Source organism: Eumetopias jubatus, unplaced genomic scaffold (genome assembly GCF_037043125.1).
Source record: "Eumetopias jubatus isolate StellerSeaLion01/CBP00866 unplaced genomic scaffold, mEumJub1_p1.0 scaffold_5, whole genome shotgun sequence".
Taxonomy (NCBI): domain Eukaryota; kingdom Metazoa; phylum Chordata; class Mammalia; order Carnivora; family Otariidae; genus Eumetopias; species Eumetopias jubatus.
In genome coordinates, this window is record NW_028274811.1 from 589,090 (window position 1) to 596,813 (window position 7,724).

General features: G+C 43.4%; 1 pseudogene; it reads right to left on the bottom strand.

Annotated features, from left to right (window-relative positions):
- Positions 1-6,314: 6,314 nt before the first annotated feature.
- Positions 6,315-7,506, bottom strand: LOC114201197 (immunity-related GTPase family M protein 1 pseudogene; annotated as a pseudogene).
- Between the last annotated feature and the right edge of the window lie 218 nt (positions 7,507-7,724).

Genomic DNA, 7,724 nt, shown 5'->3' on the forward strand with positions numbered 1-7,724 from the left:
TTAAATGAGACATTTAGGATGGTCCCTAATCCAATACGACTCCTTATAAGCAGAGGAAAATTGGATACAGACAAGCAGGCACACAGGGAAAGACCATGTGGACAGAGGAAGAAGGTGAAGGGGCTCTCTGCAAACCAAGGAGAGAGGCCTCAGAAGAAACCAACCCTGAAAACACCTTGATCTAGGACTTCTAGCCCCAGAGCTGTGAGAAAATCAACTTCTGTTGTTTAAGCCACCCAGACTGGGATTTTGCTATGGCAGCCTGAGCAGACAAAGCTCTTGCAACAGAAATAATACTGACTAAAGCACTAACGCTGGCGACTGGTGATCAGGCCGAGGTGAACCCATTTGCAAGTGTGAAACTAGCTAGTTGCATGTCTAGACAGGCATACAAGCATTTCTGAAGCCAGTTGAAGAAGGAGGTAAGGAACTGCCAGTGTTAGTGCTGCTTATAACAGAAGGAGGGCCGTTGTCATCACTCCCTGCCCCTTTGGAGCTGACCTCAGGAAGGAGGCTGCTCTGCTTGAAGCAGGCCTCTGGCCCCAGAGACTTGAGAGGACATCTCACATCAGTTCTTAGGGATCTGTATGGAACAACTGTAAAGTCTCAGACCCCTAAGTGTACCTGAAACCCTTGACTGAGTCCAACCTGCAGTCAGCAGGTGTGCAAGTCTATACCTAGGTGGGCAGGAAAACTGCCCTCTTGTGCTTCCAGGAGTCACAGAACCAAAAAACACTGATGCATGAGGAGTCTTTGAATACCATCATCCTCCAGTTCCTTATTTTATGCATGAGGAATGAGGTCAGGGGTGATGTTATGACTGGCCTGGTCAGTGGAGGAGCTGAGCTGGAGTCTGGTCCTAGAGGAAAGAGAGTAAGAGACAGCTGCTGTGGGGTATCCAGGTGGTCTCTAGGTCCTGCATTAATTGGTAGATTGATCATTGGGAGAACACGGAAGGAGATAAGCTCCATCTGAACTCCCATTTCTCCTCCACAGCCAGGCTAGCCCTCATTTTAATTAAGGAGTTTCTTTAATTAGAACTCCTGGGATACTCTCTTTCTTTCCTTGAAGTATTGTTGAAACACAATGTTGCATTAGTTTCAGGTGTACAACAAGATGAATCCACAACTCTGTATGTTCTGCTGTGCTCACCACAAGTGTAGCTACCCACTGTCACCATAAACCACTACTACAATCTCATTGACCATATTCCCTACACTGCACCTGCTATTATTCCTGGGACAGTCTTTACCTGAGAGACAAGTTCCTCCCCTACACAGCAGAGTTTGCTTTGGGTAATCTCATTCTAAATGTTTTGCCTACAATTCCATTGTCTCCTTCTTCCCACTGGCCTCTGAGAATACCGAGGGCAGGAGACATTTCCACAGCCACCACCTTCCCTACTGTGAAGGTGCTGAGGGCCACAGTCACAAGCTGGTTTATGAAATGAAGGCAAATGTGGTGGTCTGAAAGGAAGTTCCACCCAGACCTTAGTGAGGTTAGGAAACATTTCTACTTCACCAGCCAGGACACCCATCTTGCAACCAGACAGCCTGAGTTTCTTGGTCTCTGATTTTTGGTACTAGAAGCACAGTACCAACTTTTGTGGGCTTCTTGAGCCATTTAAATTCCTTCTCCAGCACATTCATTTTCCTATCACTGACCTCATGGGACTATTCACCGTATGTTTAAATTTGAAAATGCACTCAATATGAAGTGATGTCATGTTTTTTGGGTAGTCACCTTTTTGATCTTCTCAAGTTGGCAGAAAGCAAAAGGCAGAAAGTGTCTTTTATAGTCCCTGAGCCGCAAAATAGCTCTCTGGTCAAATCTGGTGAGAGGAGCCATTGTCAGGGAAGTCTGCATTCACCATGCTCCCAGGGGAAGGTCTGGGACCTGAACCCAGCCCTGTGGCCTCAGTGCTCAGAGCACACTCAAGGTCTCAGTGGGCCACTCTGGCTCTGTCACACACTGGAACCCAACCAGTGTTGTGCAGTGATGGTGAAAGAATGAGGGTAGAGCCTCTGTGGGAGGTTGGGTGGAGGCCAGCCGGGTGCCTCTTGGGCTCATGCACCCAGGTAAGCAGCTCACCTGGGCTGACCGTAATGCTAGCTGGAAGAGAAGGAGAATTTTCAAGGCTTCAGTGACAAAGGAATGGGGAGTTAACTCTTTGGAGTCCTCTTCAAACTTGAGGAGGATACTTATAATTAAACAAGCTGAGGCATTGGATTGGAATAAAAATCTACTGAGAATCAGACTCTATTCTGGAAATTACTCCTAGTTTCAGGAGGTTGGTTTGCTAGGGTTGCCATAACAAAATACCATGGGCTGGGAAACTTAAACAACAGAAATTTATTTTCTCACTCTTCTGGAAGCTGGACATCTTAGATAAATCTGCCTGTAGGTTTTGCTTCTCCTGAAGCCACCCTCCTGTGCTTGCAGATGGCCCCTTTCTCTTGTGTCCTCACATGGACTTTCTCTGTGTGTACACCCCTGGTGTCTCTTCTGTTTCTTCTAAGGAGATCAGTTCCATGAGTCTAGGCTCCACCCATCTGAGCTCAGTTAACTTTCAATGCCTCCTTAAAGAACCTCTTACAATACGGTCACAATGGGGTTTACAACTTCAACACAGGAACTTGTGGGTATAGACTTCAGTCCAGAATGAACCCTAAGTCTAAAAAAAATGTTTAGTAACAGTAGTCTTTGTGTAGTGTTAGAGTTGCCCAAAGAATGTTGTGTGCATGTCTGAGAACCCCAGTACCCCTGGGGAAGTCCATCAGAGGAAGACCAGGAGGATGAGCCAGGAGATCCTGAGGAGCTTAAAGGACATGGCTCAGGAAGTTGCTTCAGATGCAGATGTGGTTTGACACCATTAACCTTCTCAAGAGAGAAATGGGTGGTCACAGGCACCAAGTTACAAGAATGGTCTACATTTGAGATAGAAGGGTATGAGGTCCTTCTCAACTGGCCAATAGTGATAGAAATACAGAAAATATCTGAGATATGGGAGATTTCAGGCTTTTTTAGGAGACAATGATTTGTCTTCCTTTTGTGCAATGTATAAGAATCTGTATGTTATGACCCAGCAATTCCACACCTAGTTCTAGAGAAAGTTTGCCACAGGTATACCAGTGACATGTGTTAAGTTTTTAGTAGAACTGTGTTGAAGAGAAAGAAACAACTGTAAAGAGCCCCAAACTCAATTTTCCATTGACAGGGAATAGATTATATGTGGTATCTTGGCAAAATGGAAAACACATGCAAGAGAAACAATGTAAATGAAAAGCAGCTTACAGAGGATGGTACACAAAATAATTTTATTTTTCTAAAGCACCCAAACAAGCAAAACTAAAAGATATAATGTCCAAGGAAACACACATCTATGGCAATAACTAAAGAAATTAAAAAGAAAAAAACATTAAACTCCAAATTCAAAAGATCTGCACAGATGCAGAGAGGCAGGATTTGGGGTGAAGCTTGTGGGAATAGCCAATGATTTAAGTAATATTCCAGTTCCTAATTTGGGAGTTGAGTTCACAGGTATTTACATTTATATCTTACTTTATTCATTGTATGTATGTGTGTAATATCATATATATCCTACTGTAGCTATATCATATATATCATATATATAATATATATATCCTACATTATTACACTCAGAACACATAACAAAGGACAATGCCAAAGGTGAAGAATGATGTCAGCAGCCATTATCTTTTCCTTTTTCTTTTTTTTTAAGATTTTATTTATTTATTTGAGAGAGAGAGAATGAGAGATAGAGAGCACAAGAGGGAAGAGGGTCACAGAGAGAGAAGCAGACTCCCTGCTGAGCAGGGAGCCCGATGTGGGACTCGATCCCGGGACTCCAGGATCATGACCTGAGCCGAAGGCAGTCGCTTAACCAACTGAGCCACCCAGGTGCCCGCCATTATCTTTTTCAATAGACTCTATTTTAGAGCAGCTTCAGTGTTACAGGAAATTGAGCAGAAGGTACAAAGGGTTCCCATGTACCACCTGCCCTCACATAAGTACAGCCTCCCCACAGTCACCATCCTGCAATTCATGAACCCAAACTGATCTTTCTCCCTCCTTGTTCATAGTTTACATTGGGCTCCCTCTTGGTGTTGTATATTATATGGGTTTTGACAAAAGTATAATTTGTCCACCACTGATCCACCATTATCATATCACACAGAGTGGTTTGACTGCTCTAAACAACCTCTATGCTCCACTGACTTATCCCTCCCTCCCTGAACCCTTGGGAACCACTGATCTTTTTCCCATCTCTACAGTTTTGCCTTTTTTGGAATGTTACACAGTTGGAATCGTGCAGTATATAGCCTTTCCAAATTGGTTTCTCTCACTTGGTAATATACATTTCAGTTTCCTCCATGTCTTTTCATGTCAGCTGTCATTTAAGGACTCTTCTGAATGCTGAGTGGTGAGTGGAAGTGCTCCAGGTCACTAGTCCCTGGTGACACTTCTGAACCCCAGGGATGAAGAGTTCCTACAATTTTCCATGGAGACAATCAGGTGACCATCCAAAGAATGGAATGGAATTGGCACTGGGCTTTTTACTGGCAACATAGCATGCTAGGAGGAGATAGATCTTCAGAGTTCTAAGAGAAAATGATGTTGTATCCAGAATCTTATACTCTATTTATTAAAAGTGAAAAAAACCACAAAATGAAGGCATTAATTGGAAATGCAAAGACTCAGAAAGTTTACCTCCCAGGGAACTTTTTTTCCCCTCACTTTGATAATGGACCTAATGTAAGTGAACAGGGAATCCAAGAAACACCAGCACCACAAGGTAATGGATGGATATGAGTGAGGCCTGTGCTCCAGGCTGGGAGAGCAACTAGTCCAAGTGAGAATAGGAATTAGAGGAGTTGCATAGGACACTTCAGGGAGAAAGGATTTTCTGGAGTATTGTCGCCGTTACTGAGCAGAGTCATCTGAGGGATAAGGGAATAGCATAGTATATTATTATGATAAAATCACACTGTGCCACTTCCTCATCCCCTTCTTACTTTTCTCCCAGATTTGTTTAATTATCTTATGCCTTCAGTTACAAAGATTTGGTGGCCAAAATTTTACACATCGGTCCCATTCAGATATGTCCAACAAATTCAGATTGGATTCCAAACTGGGTGTGATCTTCCTTGGTAAATAGAGTAAGGTCATGTGATTGATGGAGAATGTTGCAGGGAAGGATGGTTGCTCTTGTGAGGAATGAATGACTCCCACAGTGGTGAGAGCCAGGTTATGTTACTCTTGGTGTGGAGAGTGAGCTTTCAAACACCATTGGAAAAAAATCTGTCATAAAAAACAATTTTTATTATGTATATACCCAGTAAGGGGAAAAATCTAGAACTAGGGTCTGAAATGGTTTCCAATTAGGAGAATTTCCATGGAGTCTATATAGGTTGGGTTAACAGTGAAGTCATAGGCAGTGGGTTAGTTTCCTCAATGTTGATGATCAAATTAAGTTTCCTTCAACCAACGCAGGAGATAACTTTGGCAAAGAACACAACATAGAAGGTAACTTTAAGTGAACAAACATATCTTTATAGGAAACATAATCTAACAGGTACTACTTCCTATGAGAAGCCCATCACGAGCATGTGCATGTGAAGAGCATGAGCTCTTGGAGGGGGCAGAGGGTCAGTTTTACTACTTACAATAGTCAGATTTGCTTATACATTCAACAGTTTTCTATTCCCAGTAACAATGGCACTTGTGTCCATATCCTGTATCCTTTTTTCTATATAAATGTTTTTGTGCAATTGCTGAGGGGAGGTATAAGGGCAGAGCTTTGCAGGATACCATATCTTGGATCTTGGATACTGGCCTTGGATACTTTTCAAATAATAGCTAAATACACATTCTCCATCTTATTTCCCCAAAGGGAACATCCCAAAGGATGTTCTCCCCTCTGTATCCAGACATGCCTCTATGAGTCCAGAGGTGAGAAGTGAAGGAACATAAGAAACCAAGAGGGCTTGGAGAAAGGATGTTAATGTTAAGTGATAAGGGGACATCAGAATGAGACTGTATGTCACAGAGCAAATCTTTTCATCTACATTTGGATCTAGGCTCATTTAGTAAATTATAAGAATTAGAACATATTTTAGAGTTTCCTGACATGGGTTCAAAATGAGCAAATCAGCTCATTTGCCTTGAGGAACTTAGAACTGATGAAAGTGGAAATATTAAGCTTCACTGAAAATTCAGAAAGGGGACAGTGTGAAGATAGGACCCCAGATGTCCTGACTTCCCTCCAGAATAAGCCTGATGGCATCAACTGTTTAGATGATGGACTCTGTCAGGATTTTATTCACAATGGTCCTGGTGTCATTGGCAACTATTTCAAGGAAGTGTGTTTGTTTCCACACTCTCAGGCAGTTGATAACAGTATCACCTAAGAGTGGGATGTAGCTCAGAATTGAATATAAGTAAGAGGCTGTATTACAATTCATGCAAGATAATGCTCAGTCCCCAATGAGGACAGTGTGCAGATCTTGAGACTTCATAATGGCCTTGTACTTCTCCATGGGTTTCCCAATACTCTGGGCCACCTGCTGGAGAGACTTATCATCCACACCAAAGAACAAGTGATAGGCAATCAGACACTCCCCCAGATCATCTGCATTCTGGATGCCAAGGATGTCCTGGAAAGACTTTGAAGCTATTTGCCCCTGCAAAGAAGTCACTTTGTCATCAATGACCTTCTCACAGGTGTCAGACAGGTTCTTTAGGGTACGATGGTACCTGATATCAGAGACATCCCTGTGCAAGGTGTCCCTAAGCTCTGGGAAGTCATGCAATAAGGGGTCAAAGCTGGAGACCAGGAATATAATGGGTTCACACATTCCCTCCTTCTGGAGTTTCCCAAATATTCTTCCAGATAGTCTGCAGGAGTCGTTCCTCTGAGAGGACACGTGTACTGAGGTCTCTGTCCAGCTTGGTCCAGACAATGTAGAACCTCTTTCGCTGTCCCTGGATGGCTTTGGCAAGCTTCACAAGATTCATGCTGAACTGTTCCGATGCAATGATGATGAAGAGGTCATACTGGATAAACTGTATCTTCTCCAGATAGTTCTCTAGGTTTTCAGTGACAGCCCCTGTTCTGGGTAGGTCCCATAGCTCCATGTTGGGAAAATGAGAGGATGAGTAGCAAGAAGGAATCCGGGTGGTCCTTACCACCCCAGTGGGAGCCAAGTCCTCCTCTTCATGTCCAATTCCTCTCAGTGCATTGATGAAGGAAGACATGCCATTGCCAGAGTCCCCAGTGACAGTAATTCTCACTGGGGCACTGGATGCGGTCTCCAGGGTCTCCCTGACCACAGAGACTACCCCCAGCAACTTCCCTTCTCCCAGTGCCTTTTCAATGCTTGTGGCAGTTGCCTTAGGTAAGACTGTCCATCCTGTATTGTGTTGCACAGTAGGGGTGAAGAATGTGGGCAATGGGGTGTGAAGGGACTGGTTGGGCTGTGTCATGTCTCTGATCAGTGGAGAGACCTGCAGAAATAGTAAGAGCAGGAGAGTTAGGAGGGTCAAGTGCACAGGGCAGCAGAGGATCATCAGATTTGTTATACCAAACTGAGGGTATCAGATCAACTCCGAACTCACTGCAAAGGTATATAGATTAAAAACAGCAAACCTAATTATATAAGGCAATTAATAAAAAAAGCAAAGAAACACATTGACAACAATAC